At 37.2% G+C, this 24,504-nt stretch overlaps 1 long non-coding RNA gene across 1 annotated transcript; it reads left to right on the top strand.

Moving 5' to 3' along the window:
* On the top strand, nt 1–23,861 carry LOC132508271 (uncharacterized). The gene is made up of 5 exons (XR_009536502.1): nt 1–147; nt 242–335; nt 7,211–7,405; nt 15,388–15,433; nt 23,683–23,861. It is a non-coding gene; the product is annotated as an uncharacterized LOC132508271 (long non-coding RNA).
* Nucleotides 23,862–24,504: the final 643 nt, after the last annotated feature.

Raw genomic sequence — 24,504 nt, forward strand, 5'->3', positions numbered from 1 at the left:
TATCGCAAGGAGGTTGCTTGGCTGGCATCGCAAGCTCTCTCTCCCCTGAGAAACAGCCCTCATCGGTGACAGTGGTAATCATCTTCTCTGTAGCAACTGCTGTATCACGGAGAACTAACCACCATGGGACCAGGAGCAAGGTGATAGGTATACCGAAATCAGAACAGTTTTCATAAACTTCTTGCTAGAAATAAGACAAGGGGTGGCAAATACAAAGAAAACATTCTTTTTATTCTTTCAGTGAATCTACTCTTTACTGAAGAGCCTCATGGGTGAGGAAGAAAAACCAGGTTTAATCAACTCTAAATTAAAGACACTTGGAAAATGCTATTCTGGTAGGTTTCCTAATACAACATTTTGTGGCAATTACTACAAACCATTTGCCATCTTCACAAACCTCTATCCTACCTGGTATGTTCTTCTCTCTCAGCAGATGTCTTCACTGAAGGCCCCATATTTTCTGTGAAAGACACACTCTGTTGGCTTCACAACACTCAATGTATAAATTTTCCTTTGTCACTTTCCCTTCTAGGCTTTATTTTTGGACAACATTCTTAAATGGAAAAGCCGTCTCTCATTCTTACAAAGAAATCCTGTGTAATAAATCACATTCGGTCTCCCTACTGTAATTCTCCCATATTTAATTATCCTTATCCTTTCCTGTAGCTATACTGCCCCTTTCTACTGGTTCCTCCTCTTCAGCAATATAAACTCAATCCAAGGGGTCAAACTGTAAAAAGGAAGAGAGAAAGAAAGAAAGAACAAATTCTCCCTAGCACACACTCCTCTAGCTTCAACCCTGTCTTTTTTATCTTGTCAAAAGCCACAATGCACAAAACATTGCCATTTTTTCACTTCTCTTTTCACATTAACTCACACAAAGCAGGCTTCTGTTCCACCGAAACTGTTCTTGCTGAGATATCCAATGATCTCCACCCAAATCGCTAAATCTAACAGACTCCTTCTCGGTTTTTATTTTGCTTGACCTAGCAATGACACTTCACCTGTTAACCACTTCCTCCTTACACACACACACACACACACACACACACACACACACACACACACACACACACACACGCTTTATTCAGTGTCAACACACCACACATTCCTGCCTTCCCACCTACTTCTTTAGCTGTCTTGCCCAGATTTGTGGCTTGTCATCTGCTACCCATTTTTTAAACGTTGAAATTTACCAGCACTATCCCCAAGACTCCATGCTTATCTCTCTTTCCACACCTCTCTAAGTGATCTTACATATGTCCGTGGCTTCAGTACATCTCACCTCTAGTCCAGACGGGCCTTGTCTGATTTGCAGACCCATATACCCAAATATATGGTCCACATATCCACTTGAGATGCCTCCCGTACATCTCAAAATCAGTTTTCCAAGAATAAGCATAGCATCTCCATTGACAGGTGCCCAAACCAATACTTGGAGAAAAATCTTAAACTCCACCTTCTTACTTCTCACATCCAACCCATAATCCAATAATTTCAACTTCCTCATTTATCAGCTCAAACATCATTTCCTAAGAATAGCCCTTCTTGCATCCCAAGATATAATTAGCTCCCTTCCCTTCCCCTACACTATATTGTCCCATACGTGCTTTCCCTACGTCTCCAACTCTATTACATATAAATCCAAATAACCAGGAGTGTTTTACACTCATCCTACAATTTACACAGTGTCTGTCTTCCCCACTGAGTGTTTCACAGACAGCTGGTCTCACAAACCTGCTCAGCCCATCTGAACTTCCTTCGCTGGCAATAATGCAGAAGTATCCATGAACTACCTACACCTAAAACAGAGGATGTGACACTGAATTTCCAATAGTGTAGTAAGAGTGATACACAAACATGTCTTGGCCATTAATGCCTGTGTGATTTTGCTCACTTTGGCCTACCCAAAAAGCCACTTCTCATACCTGGGCCACTCAGGCAATGTTATTCACCTCTTCTTCATGGCTCCCAAAGTTTCAACCATAGCGTCATAGTTCTAACCATAAGTTGGTACACAGCCTTGGGTTCAAGTATCTCTTGCTAGGGCAACCTTTTCTTATTATCTTTGATTTTTCTTTCATCTAGCAGACAGCCAGATACAAAAGCACACAATTTATTTATTTACTTACATATTTAAGTTGAGAAACTGGAAATGAGGCAAACCAGTCATTAGTCTAAAAACTAAAGATTTTAGTCTCTTTTTTCATGAAGTTGGTGGAACGTTTAAGAAAAAAATTTTTTTTAAATCTCAATCAGAGACCATCAATGGGCTAAGCGCAATGTCATATATCCTCTGAGGAAAAAAAAAGATAAATTATTCTTTACTAGAAAATGGGGGGAAAGTCATAATTAAAGAAAGATTCATGCTCACTAATGTGAAAAAATAAAACTCTGATACTTATTGTTAACAGTTTTTTAAAAAAAATAATATGCCAATTCCCTTAGGCTTTTTCTAAAAACACATAATGAGAAGTATTTGAAGAAACTCTGGAGGAAATTCTGAAGAAGCTCTAGGAAAACACTGTCTTGATATATAACAGTAATAGCCTGATGATATTAAAAATAATTTAGCCCTGTCTCAAACTAGGAGAAGAACATAAAGTCTTACAGGAATTGGGCTTAATGGTAAGAAATCACATAAGGGGAATTACCCTCTTCCCTTCTGCCAGGCAGTTGGAGAATATTGCTAATTTTGTTGAAGAAAATCATGTCATATTACATTGGTTGAACTCTAAACATGTATTCAGATTATACTATAATATGTGTTAATAATAGAGAGAAAATTCTGAAACGGTCTCTTTCAAGAGTTTTCTCTCTGGTTGTGGAGACAAAAAAAGTAAAGAAATAACCTCAATAGACTTGCTTCTACGAGTTAAAAATAATAATTCAGAGGAGAGAGGGTAATGAATGGTAAGGATGAAGGGTTCAGGAGAAATTCATTAGAAAAGTGATGACCATTGACTAAAGTATTGAGATTTGTTTAAATGTTTTATTTATTGTCAAAGCAACACATTTTAATTGTTAAAAAATTGGAAAGTACAGACTAAAATAACACCTGTAATCTAATACTACCACCTAGAGTTACACACAATAAAATTTTAGACTTTTTTACATTATTTCTACCTACTTTTCTTTACATCATTGGGTTAGCACTATACCTTATGCTGTGTTTTCTGACAGCACAATGTAATGACCTTGAAATACTTTTAGTAAACTTTAAATCTTTTGGTAAACATGACTTCTCTAGAAGCATCATTTTAAATTATTTGCTCTAATACACTAAACCATCCTCTAGTGGTGTGATTTTTTCTGGTTTTGAGTATCCTATCTACAGTTACTATAAACACAATTCTAATAAATATTGATAGTTGTCTTTATAAATCTTTCTCCTCATTTAAAATAAGAATTTGGTATAGAAATGGCAGAGGAGAGTATTTGATCTTTTTTTAAAAGATGAACAGAGTTTTCACTGAATAATCCGCATTCAATACATTCCTGATGACAAGCTAGGCATTTTAGGACTCTGGAAGAGACCATACAAAAGCATACAACATTGACACATAGTAAGGGTTTAAAATTCACAAGCACATTGTCTTGTTAATCCATAAAGATAATTCAGGTGAGGAGTAATGAGGGATGAAGCTGAAGAGCTGGGAAGAACCGGATCATGAATATGCTTTTATGCCATGATCAGTAACTTCTCTTTTACCCTGAAGGCAATGGAAATTCAGTAAATGTTTGCTCAATGTAATTGATTTACTCACTGAGGAAGAGTTTGCTTCCTTACGTAAATAAGACTAGTAATGGGATATCTAGCAAGGACCCAGGTGAAAAGTATCCTTTAAAAAAAATATCCTTTCTTCAGGAAGTGTTCCTTACCTTCCTAGCTGAACTTAGAGGAAGCCCTCTTCCAACTCATTCAGGACTTCCAGTTAGTTAATTCATCCAAAAAAACATGATAGCCACAAATACTTTTTACATGTTACACACATATTGTTAATGGACTTTGAAACTTAGACAAATGCTTCAGTTACAAACTTTTGATGAGGGCCAGAGTCTTTTCTTTGATGAGTGATCCATTGATCAGAGTTCTGCCTTCTGTTCTTTGCGTAAGACACATCCATAATTCATGATACATGATGCCTATTTTTTTATTTCTGCAAGATGCAGCAAGACGTTTAAAATGTGCGAAGCACTCTAAATGCAGTGAAAATGTTTACCCTTGAAAATTTTTATCAGTCTTATGTTTTACGAACTTTTTCAACTTTCAAAATTTCTACATCTAATTCAACAGCAAAATTTTCTTAGCAACTCATATATCAATTATTTCTTTACAAACACATTCCACTTAGATTTCCTTGTAAAAATAAATTTCACGTAAAATTCATATTCATTAGTTTACTTAATATTGAATGCTTTGAGTCATCCATATTAGTGAAACTGGCTTAATCTGGTTTGGTTTACTTAACAGCATAATCAGATTTCCAACCAACTCTTAATCTGAATTTAATACAGTCTGAATTTAATACAGATCAGAAGGGCAAGGGTATTAGGGGCAGAGTGGTTAGTTTGCTGTAGATTTCAGTCAGTTTTCCTTACAGAGGGAATGCAGGGCACTGGGAAACACCTCTTAAGTGGAGTCTTGTCAAGGGAGTTAATACTGAGATTTCTCTTTTTTCCAAATTTCCAAAGTCCTTTATCTGAAACTCTCATCACTAACTTCCCCAATATATAATTACTTAGGTACATGATTTTTCCCCTTTGAAAAATGCATTTCTGGTTTTTCTTTGTGTTCAGCCTATGAGAGCTTTCATTAAAATTTTATCTTATTGATGGTAAAGCTAAAAATATTGAAGTAATTCTACATGGACTTTAAAAAATATAAATATTTTTTAAATTGATAAAAACTTTCTATGCATCCTATTACTATTTTGTGTGGGTTTCCTCACAAGTACTTTAGTCATTTAAACACATCTATGCAATGTTTATAACAGATTTTTATGGCTGGGTGACATAATATTATTTTTTAATGTAATGATCATGAAAAAGATAATACAGAAAGTGTTCTAGGACAACTGAGACCAGACAGCCCTGTGCTGGTGGTTCTATTTTTGCATATTCCTTCCCTGTGTATTCTCCATACTTCCTGCTCTGATCCCTAAGAACTGCTTCAGCCAGTCTACATGGCTTTGGAGGCGTTTAACTAAGAGCGGGCACCAGCAGATGACTGAAAGATGGAAGGAGACAGTGGCCAGAAAATTTTGATCCCCACTCCCACCTTATCTCAGCAGCAAAGTTTTTGCAGTGGCTGTGTTTATTGACAACTCCTGTGAGGCAGTCTAATTCCCAGGGGCTCCTGAAAAAGCACGTCCTCTCCCTGTCCCATCAGGTTGAGGTTACTAAGAGCTTCTTTGTGGAACTCCACATCCTTTATTGGTTCTCTTAATCCCACCCACACTTCTGTAAATACTCCCTCAACGAATTTTCCTCAAGATGTCAGCTAAATATGCATTCTGTTTCTTGCCAGGACTCAGGCTGATACAACCACCAAATATTTCTCTATAAATCCTTGCATTAAGTTTCTGTTATTCAAAAAACTTAGAAGTTTTTGCTTTTTTTTTTTTTCCTATTTGATTTATGTTGCATAAATGTTAGGTCTAGCTGAGAGCCTAGAGGTAAAAGTACTCTGGGTATTTAATAAAACTTGAAAAATAATTTGACAGTACTTATCAAAAATTTAGCCAGACTCTACCCTTTGACCCAGAAATGTACAACTTAGGCTGCTTTAGTAATACAACCTAACTTTTTAATGATACATCTCAGGGATCACAAACTCAAGGGCCCATGAGAATCAGGCAGGTACTGTAAATGAGGAAAGCCAGCCAAGTGCAAGGCAATAGAGAAGGTAGGAGGAATAGATAAGATTTTATAATTGCAGCAGCCTCTACTCTGTCAAACTAGTTATTGCAACTCAAGAAGTAGACCCAGAGGTTATTGATCTTTAGATTTTTTAAGAGAAGAATCCAAAAATCTGGATTTTCATCTAAATTCTCTTAATTTATAAATGTTGACTCAATTTTTTTAAATGTTTAAAACAACTTGGAGCCCAAACCAGATGAATCTGCACTCTTAATGTGACCTCCGGGGCCAGTTATTGAACTTTGATGGATGTATAAGAATGTTATTGGCTGCATTATTTGAAATAGCAAATATTTAGAAACAAACTAAATGACATTCTTGAGATAGATTTTATGACACATACCTTCTAGGGACTAGTTTGTTGCAATTAAAAGAACAAGGCAGATACATATGCATGAACCCAAAAGGATATGCTATGTATAGTTATTTTTGTAAAGCAATTTGGAGAATAATATGAAGGCAATGATCTAATATTTTTAAAGGGTCTGTGTAGTGTAATTGTGTGTGCATGACTAGCAAACAATACAGAAAAATACACATTGGGCTGTTGACAGTGGTTTAACTATGATCAGTGGGAATGGAGATGGTGGACATATATTTATCTTTTCATTTCTACTTTTTATGAATTATTTACAATGAGGTTGCAATATATGTGTAATTAAAATAAAAATAAGATTTAGCTAAAAGTATCTGAGGCTTGTTTACCAAATGTCTTTAGAGCATTTTAGTCCATCATAAACTAGAGCAAAAAGAAATAGTTGAGAGTCAATAAATATTGGCTATTAAGTTGTGCCAGGCACATTTCTAAGAGATGTGCATGTATTAACTCAAAATTCATAACAATCTTATGAGGTAGCTACTATTATTTTCCCCAGTTAACTGTTGAGAAAACTAAGGCACAAAAGAGTTTTAAGTGACTTACCCCAAGTCACACAGCTAACAATTGGTGGAGCTGAAAATCGAACTATTAGCTTAGCTCAGGAACCCACACACTTAACCCCAACAATACTGCCTAAATGCTGTCCTGAATTGCCAAAAATTCAGGAATGGTTCAATATAAAGTAAGCTAAAGCTTTTCAAGCTATTATTCACAAATTATATAAATTGAGTTATTTAAAAATACCAGTAATATTTAATTCAAGATAAAATAGCTCTTTTTATAGGAAAGCAAGTAACTCACAAAGAATTCTCCATATCTCTTTTGAGTAAATTTTTGCCAAGGTTGAAGAATTTATAGATTTACCTTATCCAAATGAAAGTAGTCAATACCTGTCTTTTAAATATTCAGCCAAGGAAGAAGCACTTCAGTTTCCAAGATGTCTTGTGATAGATGCCAAAACCATGATTTAAAGAGAAGTCGAGGTCATTTCATCTTCTGTGGAGGAAAAATGAGTTAACTTGACCTTGTAAACTCAGAGAAGAAGAAAGGAGAGCAAAACATCTTGAAGACGTGCCTTGTACTATCAGATACTTCTTTTGTTAGGTATGACCACAACAGACATGTCTAGGAAGAGCCATTGCTTGGACATATGGGCTTGGTCCACAGCAAGCAGTATGTTAGAACATGCTAATGTGACTTCAGAATTTTCCCTCCACAAGTTTCTATACTCTGTGTCATTTCATCTAGCATTAGGCAAGGCAGGACTGCGTTTTGACTGGAAGGACCATAATTTTGCCATTAATACTTTACAGGAAATGGCATTTTTGATGGCAAAATCTATCTCATGCTCTTGTTAATGTTATGTTAGTACTTAAATTTACACATTTACCAAGGGATGAAATTTGGCATTCCTTCCTTCTGTTCTCAAGCACTGGTAATTCTTACCCTGATTCACTCAATCAAACATACAGAGCTTATCTTCAGGGCATTTTCAAGGCATCAAAAATAATAATTTTTTTTCTTTTTTCTTTGCCTTTTTGCTAACTAGGATAACTAGATATATTGCACAGTTCCTTTATCTGGGAAATTCCTAAAGTTGTAAAAATTGATTCCTAAAATCCTTATACATAAGAGAGAAAGAATAAGTAAAAATGTAGCACATCACCAAATTATCAATTTCTGTGAGGACATGACAAATAAGGGAGAAAGGGAAACATTTCTGTGCCAAATTCCACCAAATAACTTGAATTCATTCAAGAGATAAAATGGAGCAACAAAATTAAAACTGAGAGAGAGATAACTTAAGAGACTAACCAGCTTATTTATTTATTCTCCTCTCTGCCTCTTACCCCTATGATCATCCACATTGGCCCACAAAACACAAGGCCATTTCCCAGAGGTAAGAGTATGGGGCCTAGAAGATAAATACATAAAATTATCGGTTCTAAGATCAACTGATACCAAGGTCCTATACCAAGGACCAGATTTGACAGATTTCCTGATCACATCTGAAGAAAAGGACCAGTTTGAGGAAGAAACAGACCAAGACCAAGGAGGAGATGACTACCTCCCTAGTGAAGTCATATCACCTTTGCAAACCAAGATGAAAGCTACAGATATGCAAGAATGAAATACCTTAAGATATTCTATTCCAGGATTCTACATGCTAGAGTTAGTCCTTCAAACACCTTTTATCCTGATTAGTTCCCCTATTATCACTTTCTTTGAAAATCCAGTAAAGCATTGGCAGTCCCAGAGGTTTCTTCAGGACAAAAATTTCGAGGGATTATTATAAATATTGATCTCTTTTCCAGCTATACAAAGGTTCTTAAAATGTTGATTGGGTGGTGAAATCATGTGACCTCTTTAGGATATTGCAAACACTATGAACCCCTTCTCCCAGGGAAACGCAGACAACAGCATTTAGTTATAATTTCAAGGTGACTGCTGAATATCTTCCATACTGGGAACCACTGCCCTGCCTAGGTGCAAAACAAAACAAAAACAAACAAACAGGGACTTCCCTGGTGGTGCAGTGGTTAAGAATCTGCCTGCCAATGCGGGGAACACAGATTAGAGCCCTGGTCCGAGAAGACCCCACATGCCACGGAGCAACTAAGCCCGTGTGCCACAGCTACTGAGCCTGCGGTCTAGAGCCCAGGAGCCACAACTATTTGAAGCCCGCGTGCCTAGAGCCTGCACTCCACAACGAGAGAAGCCACGGCAATGAGAAGCTCTCACCGCAACAGAGAGTAGCTCCCTGCTCAAAGCAACTAGAGAAAGCCCGCGCGCAGCAACAAAGACCCAACACAGCCAAAAATAAAATAATAAATTTATAAAAAACAAACAAAACCCTACATTTATAGTTTTAGCTACAACCTGAAGGCAGATGACAACTGAATTTATGACTCTAACTCAGACCTTATTCTTAAGGTCCAGAAACGTATTACCAGCTGCTTTTTAGACATCCCAACCAACCAGGATACAATGGAAGCTGGGTCCAAATTGTGTGAACTCTTGAAGAATATGGACTTAACTTACCTGGGCTTGAATCACAACTCCACTACATTACCTAAAGTACCCCTGATTCCTTATAATAATTGCATCCATCTAATTAGATTGTGATGAGGACTAAATGTGTTTGTATGTCCCAAACACATGGCACAGCCTCTGGCACAAGGTCAATACCAAATAAATGTTATATTATCATCACCAGCATTACTAGCATGATCAACACAGTATTAATACGAATAATACAGACCTCTTCATCCATTCCCTAAAACCATCTTGTCCCGCTGCATTTCCTATCTCCATCAACCGCAGCTCAACGTACTTAGTTTTTGTTTTTTTTGGCGGTACGCGGGCCTCTCACTGTTGTGGCCTCTCCCGTTGCGGAGCACAGACTCCGGACGCGCAGGCTCAGCGGCCATGGCTCCCGGGCCCAGCCGCTCCGCGGCATGTGGGATCTTCCCGGACCAGGGCACGAACCCGTGTCCCCTGCATCGGCAGGCGGACCCTCAACCACTGCGCCACCAGGAAAGCCCCGTACTTAGTTTTTTAAGTCAAAAACCTACAAAATATCTTCTCGATCACCTCTTCTCCACCCCACACTCACCTGCTTGTTCCCTACCAACACGAACAGCTCTTTCTCTTATCAAGATCCTATTCACTACGTTGTGTCCCGTCCAACTACATTTTACCAAAAATACAACTCTATTTTTGTAATCCTCTTTCCCACAAACTTTATTGGTTAGTCTCAGTTTCTAAAAAAAAAAAAAAATTGTTAAATATCACTACCTTTAGAAATATTTCTATAATACTCACCCCACCAAATCAGGCAGAATTACTTACTCTCCTCTCTGTTCCTTCCTATGAATGCCCAGGACACACTTGGCCTACATCCAATGAAGTCATTGTCATAATACATGGTAGCAGGTAGGCTTCTTATCTATATGGGCAGTCATTAGGACTGTGTCTTGTTTAGCTCAACAGACCCAAGAAAATCACAGTGACTAGCATATGCTAAGCAATCCCAAAGATTTATTAAGTCCATGTAGATAAAATCAAGGATACAATTGTCAATAGCAAATACAGTATAACTTAACAATCCTCCTCCCCACTCCTGATAACAGTTGAGTGAGAAAGTAATTTAAGAAAACTTGATCACTCCTGGGAATGGAAAAATTAAAACTTCATCACGAATGTATTATTTCAAAGGAAAACAGTTACGTCCAACAAAGTCAAAGTGGCACTGTCCTTCTTCCTGTGAGTTATATAGTTATGGAATTTTGCCTCCAGTGATCAAATGCTTTTAAGATATGAACCACCAACAATGCACAGAAGGACTTCCCTCATGGCTCAGTGGTTAAGAATCCACCTGCCAATGCAGGGGACACAGGTTCAAGCCCTGGTCCAGGAAGATCCCACATGCCGCGGAGCAGCTAAGTCCGTGCATCACAAATACTGAGCCTGCGGTCTAGAACTCACGAGCCACAACTACTGAAGCCCGTGTGCCTAGAGCCCCTGCTCCACAACAAGAGAAGCCACCACAGTGAGAAGCCCGCACACAGCAACGAAGACCCAACGCAGCCAAAAATAAATAAATAAATTTATTTTAAAAAAAACAAAAAACAATGCACAGAGACTAGAGATTCAGATTAGAGTAACCAAATCTCTTACATTTCTTAACGTCCCTGCTCATCTCAAGATGTGTTTTCCCGAAATCAATTCTTACCTTGTATTGGGTTTTCTAATCACAAAATACTACATTAGTCCATTTTTATAATAAAATATGACTCTTATACAGGCATTACTGTTACACTCTAAAAATTCTGAGGCAACATGCCTGAAAATGTATATTTCATTGCCATCAAGTTATAGGCAGAAATGTGAAATGTCTAAAAAGAAATGCTTTATAATATATCTCTAACTTCCTGACATTTGACAAAATTAAGTTACAGAATTTAACCAGAGGGGAAAATATTTCTAAATTGAATCTATTTGTGATATACTGGTTGCAAATTCAACTGCCAACATATTCTGTTTACTCCCCTGGCTTCTGTTGCATCTGCCAACTGGTGACCAAAAATTAAAGCAGACTTAACTAATTAGAAGAGTCCCCATCTGGTAGCTGAACTTCTTGTTTAAGCTTTCTTTACATTCTAAGTACAGAGATTCGAACCAGAATTTCTGCGTTTTGTAGCAGAGAAGACCCTCTGGCCAGCTTACTTGCTATTGTTCTGCTGAGCTGAACCTGGCGCAGATGAAAATGTTCTGTTTTATGGTCTCTCTTCCTGTGTTCCCCTTGAGAAGAATCATCTTTCCCACAAGAGATCCCCTTGTCTCCCAAAACAATTTCTCAGTCATTTTTATCTCTATAGGCCTATATCTAGGAGTAGGAGGACTTTATTGACAAATAAAACTTCCAGATAGAATCCATGATTTGGTAAAGCCAATACTATCTTTCCTAGGAACAGAACTAAAGGAAAGAATTAAAGGAAAACATCATAGTGTCGTTTATTTCTTTGTGGTTTTTATTTAATTCTTGTGAGTATAGCTTGATAATAAAGCAAACTCCTGGCAGAATCAGGCAGCAGTTACCATCTCAGGCTTTAAATAGGACTTCTATTGAAATTTTGACCCTGCCTATTAGGTTAAATTGACCGAACTTCACTAAACCTCAGTTTCCTCATATGAAAATTTAGAATAATATTTTAATTGCTGTTTCATAGTATGATGAAAATGCATCAGTACATGACATAAAGAAAACTGACAAAAGACCTGTCATTACTGAAAATAGAGGCTGAAAATATTTTTTTAAATAATAACTAATAGTCTTTTTGATATAATACATGTTGCACCATTTGGTTGCTTTGAAGTTCAGTTCTTTTGTAATATTTTTAAAGTTTCTCTTAGAAGCATTTTGATTTCCCTGAGCATATTTCATTCAATATTAGAGGAAGATTAGACACATGCCGGGTGGCAGAAGAAAGCAAGCATGAAATTAATGTATTATGAAGAGAAACACAATGACTCTATTTACTTTACCACATTTTGCCTATATTCCAATGTTACTTTTTCCCCTAAGTGGACAAGAAGAAATAGCAAATTTGAAAACAAACTTACTTGGAGAGATTGAGGAGTGGTTCAACATCTGTTAAACACGTACTATGTGCCAGCAATGTTTTAAGCCCTGGGAATACAAAGATGCTTAAGACATGTTCCTTGTCTTCAAAGAGTCCACAATGTTTTGAGGGAGCCAGGTATATGAATAAATAAGTTTCTGTATAAATAACCCCAAGCCTGCATTGTAGTGTCTGGCAATACTTCCTAGGAGAAGTGACTCCTGAGATGAATTTTAAAGGATTCATAGAAGTTAGTGGAGCTCCCCTGAATAGTGATGGTTGAACTAAAATCCCATATGCTGTGCGGCACAGCCAAAAAGTAAAAATTAAAAAAAAAAAAAGAATGGAAATATGGGGGGAAATGAACTTTTATGAGCCAAAAGAGGAAGAAGAACCCACAAAAGATACCAGAGAAGGAATAGTCAGAGAAAAAAGACAAGCTAAAATAGAATCATGAAAGCCAAAAACATAAAGCATTAGAGGAAGGGCAAGAGTGAATATGCCTAATGGAGATTCCGTAACATAATAAGAGCTGAAATGTGTAGTGAGTTAGCATGGACTTTGGAGTCAGGCAAACTTGGATTCAAGTCCCTCTTCCACAACTGACCATTTGTGTGACTTTGGGCAAGTTTCCAAATCTGTAAAAATGATGCAGTGTATCTCCCTCTGAGGTTTGTTGGACAATGTAACAATAAATAGAACAATGTACGCAAAACACCTCGGCACAGTGCTGGGAAAACAGTAATATAGTAATCTCTACATAGGGGCATCTATTTTCATTAGTTTTCCTCTAAAGTATTAGTACTATAAAACGATCCTATAGTTCAAATTTTCTAGTCAACAAATTAACGATATGATCTTTACCTGATTGTTGCACTATGAGTGTTAGTTGTTCCCCCAAACACCTGGAATATACCTGAGCATATGAATTAATGAATGAGGCATAATTAAAATGGCAATTCATGGTCAATTCTTATAATTACAGGTCTAACATTTCATCAATTTAGGTAATACCTTTCAATGTAATGGAAATTACAAAACTGCAATCATGCCTTGATGGAGGTTTGATGGAGGATTTATCACATTATATGCAACCAATTTTAGACTTTTAAAAGGATTTGGCTCTAAAGTAGATTTGCCTATCCAAATCCCCTTTTCTCGTACCCATAAATTTAGATGCAAACTACCTGTCACAGTTGCTCTCAGAAAGAAGTCAGGCAGAAAAACATGAAACATACAAAAACCAAAAGGAGGCACAGAATACAATAAAGCTACAAATACAATGTGAATGTTACCAGGTCAAATGGCTTATATTAGCTTCAGTAAGGGACCCAAAAGAGACTGCCCTGAAGAAACGTATCCTCTAGTAGCAGAAACAAGACATTTCAAAAGACGAAGAAATCATTTCAGCATGAGCCCTCAGAAAAAGTTTCAAAAGGAAGATTTTATCAGAGATGAGATAGTAAATAAATAAAATATTAAATAAAGAATAACCTTGCAATAAGTTGACTCACTCAAAAATATGTATTGTGTGTCTGTGCTGGGCATTGATTTCAAGGTTGAGGACTTAATGGCAAATAAGAGTTTATCAAGTCTAGTGACTTGTCTGTTAAGCATCAGTTGAATCAATTCTAGAGAGAGGGAGCCACCCATGCAAGGATCTAAGGCTTTCCATTGAGTTAATAAACAGTAGAGTGAAAGAGAAAATTCAATATTTTAACTATGATATTTAAAACTATCTTGCAGTAAGAATAACCAAGACTTGAATATTTTGTCATTAAAATTATAACTCATTTGATATCATTAAAATTGACACAATTCACATTCTTCTTACTATTTCATTGTAGTATACCCTTTATACAATTTGTCAAAATAACATGAGTAGTGGCTGGCCCAAGAACCTAACTTACGTGTGGCCTCTGTTATGCTCCTTTTGCAGTAGTCTGAGCCATTCTTAATTCCTATGGGATATAAACATTGTATAATAAGACATTGACAGAGACAGGTTACTGTGGACAGGCACCTCCTAGACCCACTGCAGGTCATGACATCTTACCAATGTAGAGAAAACTGTGTGTTTACACTGGTGAACTATATCTAGAAAGATAGTCATTAGTGCTGCCTTTTTGATCTCTTCAGGTTTTTTGGATTTTAGGATAGGAGTTGCTATCAATATTTAAAGAAGCAAACCCCCAATTATTTAAACATAACAGAGGCATAATTGACTGATCACCACTGGAACGACAAAATTAAGACATTCTGCAATAAGATTCAAAAAACTCTTGTAAAAATTATTTCTAGGTGTGTTTTTTCTTATTTTTGATAATGTAATATTTTAAAAATTCTAAATAATTTAAAATGCATAATTAAATAGTAGGGTGAACCACACCAAATTGACTTGTTTTTGTTTGTTGGGTTTTTTTTTTTTTTTTTTTTTTGCGATACGCGGGCCTCTCACTGTTGTGGCCTCTCCCATTGCGGAGCACAGGCTCCGGACGCACAGGCTCAGCGGCCATGGTTCACGGGCCTAGCCGCTCCGCGGCATGTGGGATCTTCCCGGACCGGGGCACGAACCCGTGTCCCCTGCATCGGTAGGCGGACTCTCAACCACTGCACCACCAGAGAAGCCCCAAATTGACGTTTTTGTAGATGAAAAACAATTTCATCTAGTCCAACCTGATATATACCTGGAAAATATCATAGCTGATAGCAAATATAACATCAAATCCATGTAACCAGCTCCCAGATAAAGAAATAAAACCTTACCAGTTATGGCTAAGCCCTTCACCAAAACAATTGAATTCCTCAGCCAAACAGCCGAATACCCTGACCTGCATGCCCCTTTCTGATCTCAATTCCACCTCCCTATCGCCACGGTAATTATCTTAAATATTGTGATTATCCTTTTAAGCATTCTTTATACTTGATTCAAACGGTGCCCTCCTGGCCTTTCTCGCACAGGTTTCCTTGAGCACATGCAGAAGACTAAGAACACTAAGGAGCGAAGGTATTGGCTCCCTGGATATTGCCGATGGTTCTGCAATGCGGCTGTTACAATTGATATTCTCACCAGCCAGCTAAAACTTCCCATGGCTCCACATGCATCACCACATCATTGCCAGACTTCTCAACTGCTTCCAGGGTGAAGGGTATAAAGTGGTCTGTCACTGTGGATTTAATCTGGGTCTTCAAGTTCACTAGTTAAATAATTAATATAAATATTGTAGTTTCCAATTTGAGCATCAACTCTGTATTCACTCCAAGTGTATGAACTGTCTTGGCATGTCTGTGGGGCTAAAGGAGGAGATCACTTGAAATCTAGTTGAATATGAGTCCTGGGAATCTCTTGGGAGACAGGGAATTCCTATTCCTATGCACTCCTTATGCACACACCTAGCATAATGCCATTGGGATACTATCTAAGGGGAGAAAGTGAGTCTGGACATTGTTTAGGATGGAAGCCAGTGGTCCTCACCATTCACTTCTCTGGACCAGCCTCACAGACTCATGAATGAATCCTAGAAAGAGAGAGAGAGAGAGAGAGAAAAAAAAAAAAGCAGTTAAAAAAAGAACACTTTTGTTCAAATCTCTAAGACATTGGAAGAAGTTCAAGGACACAATGCTTTGAAGCTCCCACAGGAAACTGTATCACAGATTTCACACACATGGCTCCTGCCATTTTTCTCTGCGTTCCCACTCTGGACCCGGCTGGGGCTCTGACTATGACCCCAATGCTCTGTGGGCCTGTCTGCAGCTAAGCCCAGCAATTGCCAGGCCCACACTAAGGCTTCAAACAACGTACTCCCCACGGCTCTGTTCCAGATGTGAAGCTAGCTTGGCTTCTCCTTATACTGCCCTGTAATCTGCTTCAACTTCTCCCTTTCCGTTGCCTCCTATCTTTAACAACACAACAAACCCTCCCCTTACACACAGCAGAAAAGAGTATAAAAACAGAAGGAAAGGGCACAGAGCACCATATTCCCACATGCTTTGTTGTCATTTTTTTTTGGCTTTGGTTTGTCGTCATTTTTAGTGAATGTACCCAAATAAGCAAAACAGTAATTATGTTGCCTTAATTATGGAGATTAAGAGTATGAAAGAGAAAAGGAAAACAAACAAAAGAAAAAATAGTAAAGCTTAACATTTTGCTTCTGTTTGTGGTTATTCATTGCACTTTACATCTAAGACAACCCCCCACCCCTGCCATATAGATTGTAAGCCCTGTCACTGCTAGTAGCACTTTCTGTGTCCTTTGTGTCTTGGGGTCCTACACGTGGCATCACACATGCCCTATAAGTATTTGTGACTAGTATCACCAATCAGCACTTCGAAGTCCACATAACTAGGTGGATATCTTGAAGAATTAACTCTTACCCTTTTGGGTTTGCCTAAGAAAAACTGATTGCTGTTAAGCAAAGGAATAATCCAGCATATTATTGGATCCAACATATAATCCAAATATAATCCAACATAAGTAATATTAGACTACTTTTTATGGAAAGAAAGAATGGGAGATGGAAAAAGAATGTGATTAGTATTTACTTATAAAAATAACTATGAAAACTTCAAACAGTTGACAAAGGCTTTCAAATAACAATGATAACTAACACTTTGGGACATTATTGAGTCAAGCACTTGTGTCTCTGTCTCTCTGTCGCTCTCTCTCTCTCTCTCTCACACACACACACACACACACACACACACACACAGAGCCAGATGTTCAGATCTCATCTGCCTGTGAATGTAAAAGCAAGGTTGTTTAATCTCCCTTTAGTGACTTTGAGTCCCTACCTATTAAATTTTCTAAGAGTCTAGTCAACTCCCAGGGTTCTCCTCCCAAATATTCCCAGGTTTTTTCACTTGTGGAGTTGGTTACTTAGACTTGCTCTCAGCCCTACACCCATCTTTTTCCTCTCTACTCTCTAATGCTGGGACTAGGGTTTTGTAAACTGCATTTCTCAGGTTCCCTTGCCAACTGGCTTGCTGCCTTTTTGCCTGTCCTAATAAGAGGGCCTGACAGGTTCATAAGCAAGAAGAATGAAGAAGGCGTGTTTCTTTCTCTCTGTCTCTCCTCTATATTCTTTTCTGTCTTGCTGCTTTTAGCAGCAGCTCCTGAAGTTGTAGCAATTTCCCAGAAACAAGCCTTTGCCTCAGTGACCCTTGTCCACAATCTCAGACTGGCTGACAGCCCCGGGCCTTAGTGCACCGTCTCCTTTCTTGTTTCCCTAGCTAGGGTAGCTATTTCCTTGCCATTATTTGTCTCTGGATTACCTCACTTCCCCATCTGACATCCTCAGCCTTTTCAACACTGTGTAACCAATTCCCTACATTAAATTCCCTCCATTTGAAACACTTGAAGTATTTTCTATTTTTCTGACTGGACCTTGGCGGACGCACTTGTCTGTTAATCAGTCTCCTCAATCTTCCGCTGGTTTGCCAGGAGTGTGGGAACTCAAAAACATCCCTCCACACGAGACTCTGCAAATTTTTGGTCTTATATGTATGTATGGTACCCACACACACAAACACACACTCGCACACACACACACACCTTAAGGAGTATTCTCAGAGGAGCCTATCTCAGTATAATTCCTTTTATGTAAAAATGTACACACACACACACACACACACACACGGTCACATGGATCATCACACTAACAATTATCTCATGTCATGGTAGAGAACATTAATGGGTTTTACTCTCATTTTTTATATTAAAAATAGGTATCATTTCATAAAGCTATTTTTATTTTGAAAAAACTCAAATATCTTAAAAGAACGTGAATGCATTATAAAAATTTATGTTCATTAATTTGATTATATTAATTGGACAGGATATGTAATGTGAATAATAGGGGGTGAAATATCAGATACAATGTAAAATAATGTGACCACAATGTGCCGTTCTAATAGATTTAATAAATGTTTATTACATTAATAATATTTTTTTAATTTAATTTTATCATATTGTGTGTCATTGTCATTTCTTCTATTAAAGCATAAGCTCTCTTAACTTTGATCAATTCTACTCTAAGACATCCTTGCATACATTAATCTGGTACCAATTGGAGTACACAGTAAATGAACAAAAGGCTTTGAATCAAAAGAAAAGAAAGCACCAAATGTAAGATTGATAATTACCTCTCCTGGGCACCTGTTTTTACTATAACTGAACAGCAGGATACTGCATGACTCCAAATAATGTCTAAGAGGAGTAATAAAGCAATTTCCACAGAACAAGTTAAAGACTGAATGACTCCATTTTGCTGATTTGTGTTGCAAACTTAATGTTATTTAAATGTATTTTTTATAGTGTGTTAATAACAGTAATAAAGAGGAAAAAATGACAACATACACTATGTTACAACAAGCAGATGGTGGCTGGAGATGGGCTGTTCTCCAACTGTTCCTATCCTTTTCCAATTCATGATCAGTAAAAGGAATATACATTAGTGTTCCCCTGGTCTGCCATAATATTCCAACTATAAGGCTCAGAACATCAGTGTCTTACCAGATCAAAATTCTATACAATAATTATTTACCATTCTAAATTCAGAATTGTTAAGTAAGTAATGATTTAGGAAGTTCAAGAGAGTCATTCTTTTGGAATTATAGACAAAATTTGTCTTCTGCCTCCATTAGAAAAGATTAACCAAGGGCAATAATTTACAGGCATAATTTATTAGCAAAGATATATTTTTATTCCCCTCAAAATTTATTTGGCTATAAATTGTTTTAACGAACATCATAATGGAATAGATCAGTCATAAATATTAGGGTACATGTTTGCAATCTGGTTTATGGTGTATTTTTGCCAACATGAATTGGCACTGATCTTTAAATTCCATCTGGGGACGTATTTACATTTGGGGACACATTTAGAAAAACATACACTGTACGTCAAATAGATTCACCCAATCATGGTGAATTTGTGGTGTGTGCTTAGCAATTGGTTTTATGCCGTGCAAATCAACATCTTCTCTAATTATCTTTACAACATCTAGATTTATACATTCTTTACTTTTTTTGAATTTTATTTTATTTATTTTTTTATACAGCAGGTTCTTATTAGTCATCAATTTTATACACATCAGTGTATACATGTCAATCCCAATCGCCCAATTCATCACACCACCACCCCCATCTGCAGGCCGCTTTCCCAGAAATGTCTCAATTTCTGCCCTGCAAACCAGTGCATCTGTACCATTTTTCTAGGTTTCACATATATGCGTTAATATACGATATTTGTTTTTCTCTTTCTGACTTACTTCACTCTGTATGACAGTCTCTAGATGCATCCACTTCTCAACAAATGACACAATTTCGTTCCTTTTTATGGCTGAGTAATATTCCATTGTATATATGTACCACATCTTCTTTATCCATTTGTCTGTCGATTTCCTCTTTCATAGCTGTTAGCAGTTGCCTTATGTATTGAGGTGCTCCTATGTTGGGTGCATATATATTTATAATTGCTATATCCTCTTCTTGGATTGATGCCTTGATCATTATGTAGTGTCCTTCATCGTCTCTTGTAACATTCTTTATTTTAAAGTCTATTTTATCTGATATGAGTATTGCTACTCCAGCTTTCTTTTCATTTCCATTTGCATGGAATATCTTTTTCCATTCACTTTCAGTCTGTGTGTGTCCCTAGGTCTGAAGTGGGTCTCTTGTAGACAACATATATATGGGTCTTATTTTTGTATCCATTCTGCAAGCCTGTATCTTTTGGTTGAAGCATTTAATCCGTTCAAGTTTAAGGTAATTATCGATATGTATGTTCCTATTACCATTTTCTTAATTGTTTTGGGTTTGTTTTTGTAGGTCCTTTTCTTCTCTTGTGTTTCCCACTTAGAGAAGTTCCTTTAGCATTTGTTGTAGAGCTGGTGTGGTGGTGCTGAATTCTCTTAGCTTTTGCTTGTCTATAAAGTTTTTGATTTCTCCATTGAATGTGAATGAGATCCTTGCTGGGTAGAGTAATCTTGGGATCCTCCCAGACCAGGGCATGAACCTGTGTACCCTGCATTCACAGGCGGACTCTCAACCACTGTGCCACCAGGGAAGCCCAACCACTGATATTTTTACTGTCTCCATCATTTTACCTTTTCCAGGGTGTCATACAGTTAGCTCACACAATATTTAGTCTTTTCCAACTGGCTTCTTTCACTTAGAAATATACATTCAAGATTTTCTATACCTTTTCATGGCTTAATAGCCATTTCTTTCTATCACTGAATCATATTCCATTTTTTGGACTTATCACACTTTGTCCACTCACATATGTTGATGAACATCTTGGTTGCCTCCAAGTTTGGGCAGTTATAATAAACATTCATGTGCAGGATTTTGTGTGGAATAATTTTCAGCTCAGTTGAATTGCAGGATTATATAATAAGCTTATGTTTAACTTAGTAAAAAACTGCCAAGTGTCTTCCAAAGTGGTTGTACCATTTTGCATTTCCTAGCAATCAATGAGAGTTCATGTTATATTAATCCTCACCAATATTTGTTTCCTTTAGTTTTTAAGCCAGATTTAATGCAATTTTTTAGATACTCATAACTGATAGAACTCTAACCAATAGAGAAAGCATAAGAACAAAAGTGGGAAAAATACATAGGCATAAAATAAGGATCCAGGTCCATGGTACTTGGATTGGAATTCTAGTTCTTTCATTTACTAAATGTGAGATTTTGGACAGGTTAATTAACCTCACTGAATCTCAGATTTTTTATTGGTATAGAAAACAGGGAAAATGGTCTTCCCAAGACTGTCATAAACCCTGAACACAACTGACCACTTAACAATCAGTGTATTTAAGATCAAGACTTAGATTATCACCCTGGAAATTAGAAAAATATAAGTGAGAAGAAATGGAAGAATATCATTAAAACTTCTTTTGGTACAAACCTCAGATCAGTTTTAAATCAGTTTAAAAGTAAATCAGTTTAATTTCCTCTTTTGTGTTCTTTGTCAAAACAAAATAAAAAAATTAGAAGAAAGCTAAGGCATATGTCTCAGAAATCTCTCTTCCAAAATGGTGGATCTGAGCTCTAGTACTTTTTGCTTGCCTCTGCCTGATTCACTTCCATGCATTTCATGAACTAATTAATGAAGCACAAAAATATCAGTTTAGTATTCCTACATACTGATTACATGAAAAGTGGTGTCATCACTTTTAAGTGGAAAAAACATGAAATAAAAGAAAGATGATGCTGAACTTTTTATTAAATAGATTTCCTCTGCACAAATAGAAAAACTCATGAGGAGACATTTTACTCTTACCTCGGTACTTTGTGTATATCTCTTCCCATGCCTGTCTAAATGTTCCCTTTCTTTTTAATATTTTCTTTGTCTTCAAGAAACAGATCTTTATTCACTAATCTTCTGGCTCACTTTTAGGGTCCCTAGCCACAAAACTTCCTTATATGTTCTTGTACCTTTCTTAGGCCAAATTTAAGAGTAATGTGGATGAAGTATTAAAATATTTCAATATGTATCATTTCTTTATTTTGCTTGAGGAAGGTCTTCAGCAGACGAATCATTCAAAATGCAATATCTATCAAGTGGATCTTTTTGCTAAGTATATCGTAAGAATTCCTGGGGAGTTACAAAGAACTATAGAAAAGAAAAAATCTCTTTTTTCTCTATTGTTTTTGATGTTCACTTTTCTTAAGGATTCCATAAGCTCCAGCTACCTCTTTAAACCCACCCAAATAACTGTTGGTTTCTCATGCTTTCCTATTTCTCAAAAGCTTATCTTTTCTTTTTTCATTTTTGCTTCCTCTTCTCTGCTAAACATCAATTTTTATTTATTTATGCCCCTTAATAAATTTGTAATTATAAAAATTGCTCAAGATCTAGATTATAATGATAAATGTAATACAATTCTGAAACATAACATAAGCAAGTCATTGCTTTTTGAAAGTATATAGGTTGTATTCAGCCAAGCAACTAATAAATGTATTAAAATGTAGCAACAGATAGTTACTACCCATTATGTGTCAGGAGCTGTTGCATTAGATATGAGAGATACCAAGCTAAAAAGAGTCCATTCTCCAACGAAGTTAAGAGTCTGGTAGAATGTGAACATACAAACAAGCACAACAATACTGTATCAGTCAGTGTCTACCCAGGAAACTAAAAATCACATTAAGTACAACAGAAGGAATTTAATGCAGGGAATTCTTAGATGGGTGATAGGAGAAGTGAGAAACAAACAAGGAACAAGTAGGTAAATGAGAGATTAATAACAGCAGGAAGTCACTCCATCACTGCAAAAACAAAGGGGCCAGAATCACCTTACAGAAAAGAACCATGGCTGACCAGCCAAGAGACAGAGCTGGAGCCATGGAGGAAACAGAGCTCCTGCAGGGGAAGCAGTCTGAGGCAGAGAAGGAGGGGGAAATATCTTGATTTTCTCAATCCTCCCTTTTGGATTTTCAGCCAGTGTGTTCCATTGGCAAATTGAGCAAATCCAACCGGGATCTAGCTGACATGGGAACCTGAAAAATTCACCCCACATCAGTTAAGCTCCCCACAAGACAGAGCAGAGCAAGAGAGAGACACAGAATAGCTCAGAGGGCCAGTGGGCCCAGAAATAGCACGTATACTATGATAATAGTCTGAGCAAAGCAGAGTGGAGGCATAAAAGAACTGATCATTCTGGAGTGAAAGGGGAATGAGCAGTGAATTCCTCATACTAGTATCTCAGAATAGACATCACAAGGATGGGAGGAAGGAAGGAAAGATGGAAGGAAGGAAGGAAGGAAGGAAGGAAGGAAGGAAGGAAGGAAGGGAAGGGGAGGGGAGGGGAGGGGAGGGGAGGGGAGGGGAGGGGAGGGGGACAGAGAAAAGTCATTTAATCTTGAGCCTTATTTTTTTTTTTTAAGTGGTATATACATTCTCTGTTTGTGAAAAAGCAATGTTAGGCTATTAAGATGCAAACTGACCCAGAGAGAACATGTCTATGAGGGTAACATCTCAGGGCATGTCACCACCAGACAGAAACTGCTCTCTAATTTAGTGTCCCAATGGTCATGCATGAAGATAGAACAATAAAAGGCTAGCTCATAAAAGGGAAATTTTAAGATTTACCCTTTAGGTTCCAGGGGACTCCAGGAATGGTGGTGGTGATTCAAACCCTATCAAGGAAACTTTCATTTTACATGTTCATTACAGTATGGTAATCTAAACCCACAAAGAAATCCAAGTGTCAAATCTTTTACATATCATAATTTGTTTCATGCTCCAAGCCTGGCAAGGATCAAGAAAAGAAAGGAAAGTGTTGGGGGCATGAGTTGTAGAAGAAACTAAGTGAATCAGAGACCCAAAACTTCAGAAACCACATTGGAACAGAAGTCTTAGGCTATTCAGCACAATGCACAATAGCCAAGAAGAAAATAAACTGAGAATCAATAACCTCAAATTCTGAAATCACCTGAAAACTTTAAACATGATATTTACATTTCCTTTTCAATGCGATACACAACAGGGTCACAGAGCCACATGGAAACCACAACCTGGGAAATTTTATCTTCCCTGACAACCTCACAAATCTTATTTTGCCTTGTGCCCAGACATTACCAGGGCTGTATACACCTCTTGATGTGAGAAACATGCCCCTGAAAAGACTGCAATTAAAGGTTGTAGTGCTCTATAATTCTGTCTGCATGTTTTTATTTCATTTATGTCTTCCAATATCTTTTTTCAAGATGTACTTGTTAGAAGGAAACACAAATCAGTACTTTTGATTTCCCAAATTTACTGTTTATGTCTTTCTCTCTTTTTGCCTTCTAGTAGAGAAAAACCTAAATTCTCAAAAGATTAATGAATTCACATTGTCAAAATTAGTTCACTTGAGGCCAGCAGATCTTTCACTAAAAAGGGAAAAACATTGCATGATTTAATCCCAAATCTTTGAACTTTATTATTGCCTCCTTTGTATTCAGTTTGTCTCTCAAAATTGTCAAAAGCCCTAAAGTCTTTTTTTTTTTTCTTTTTTTTGGCTGTGCCCCGCGGCACGTGGAACTTCTGCAACCAGGGATCAAACCCATGGCCCCTGCGTTGGGAGCACA

Source organism: Lagenorhynchus albirostris, chromosome 17, assembly GCF_949774975.1.
Source record: "Lagenorhynchus albirostris chromosome 17, mLagAlb1.1, whole genome shotgun sequence".
Lineage (NCBI taxonomy): Eukaryota > Metazoa > Chordata > Mammalia > Artiodactyla > Delphinidae > Lagenorhynchus > Lagenorhynchus albirostris.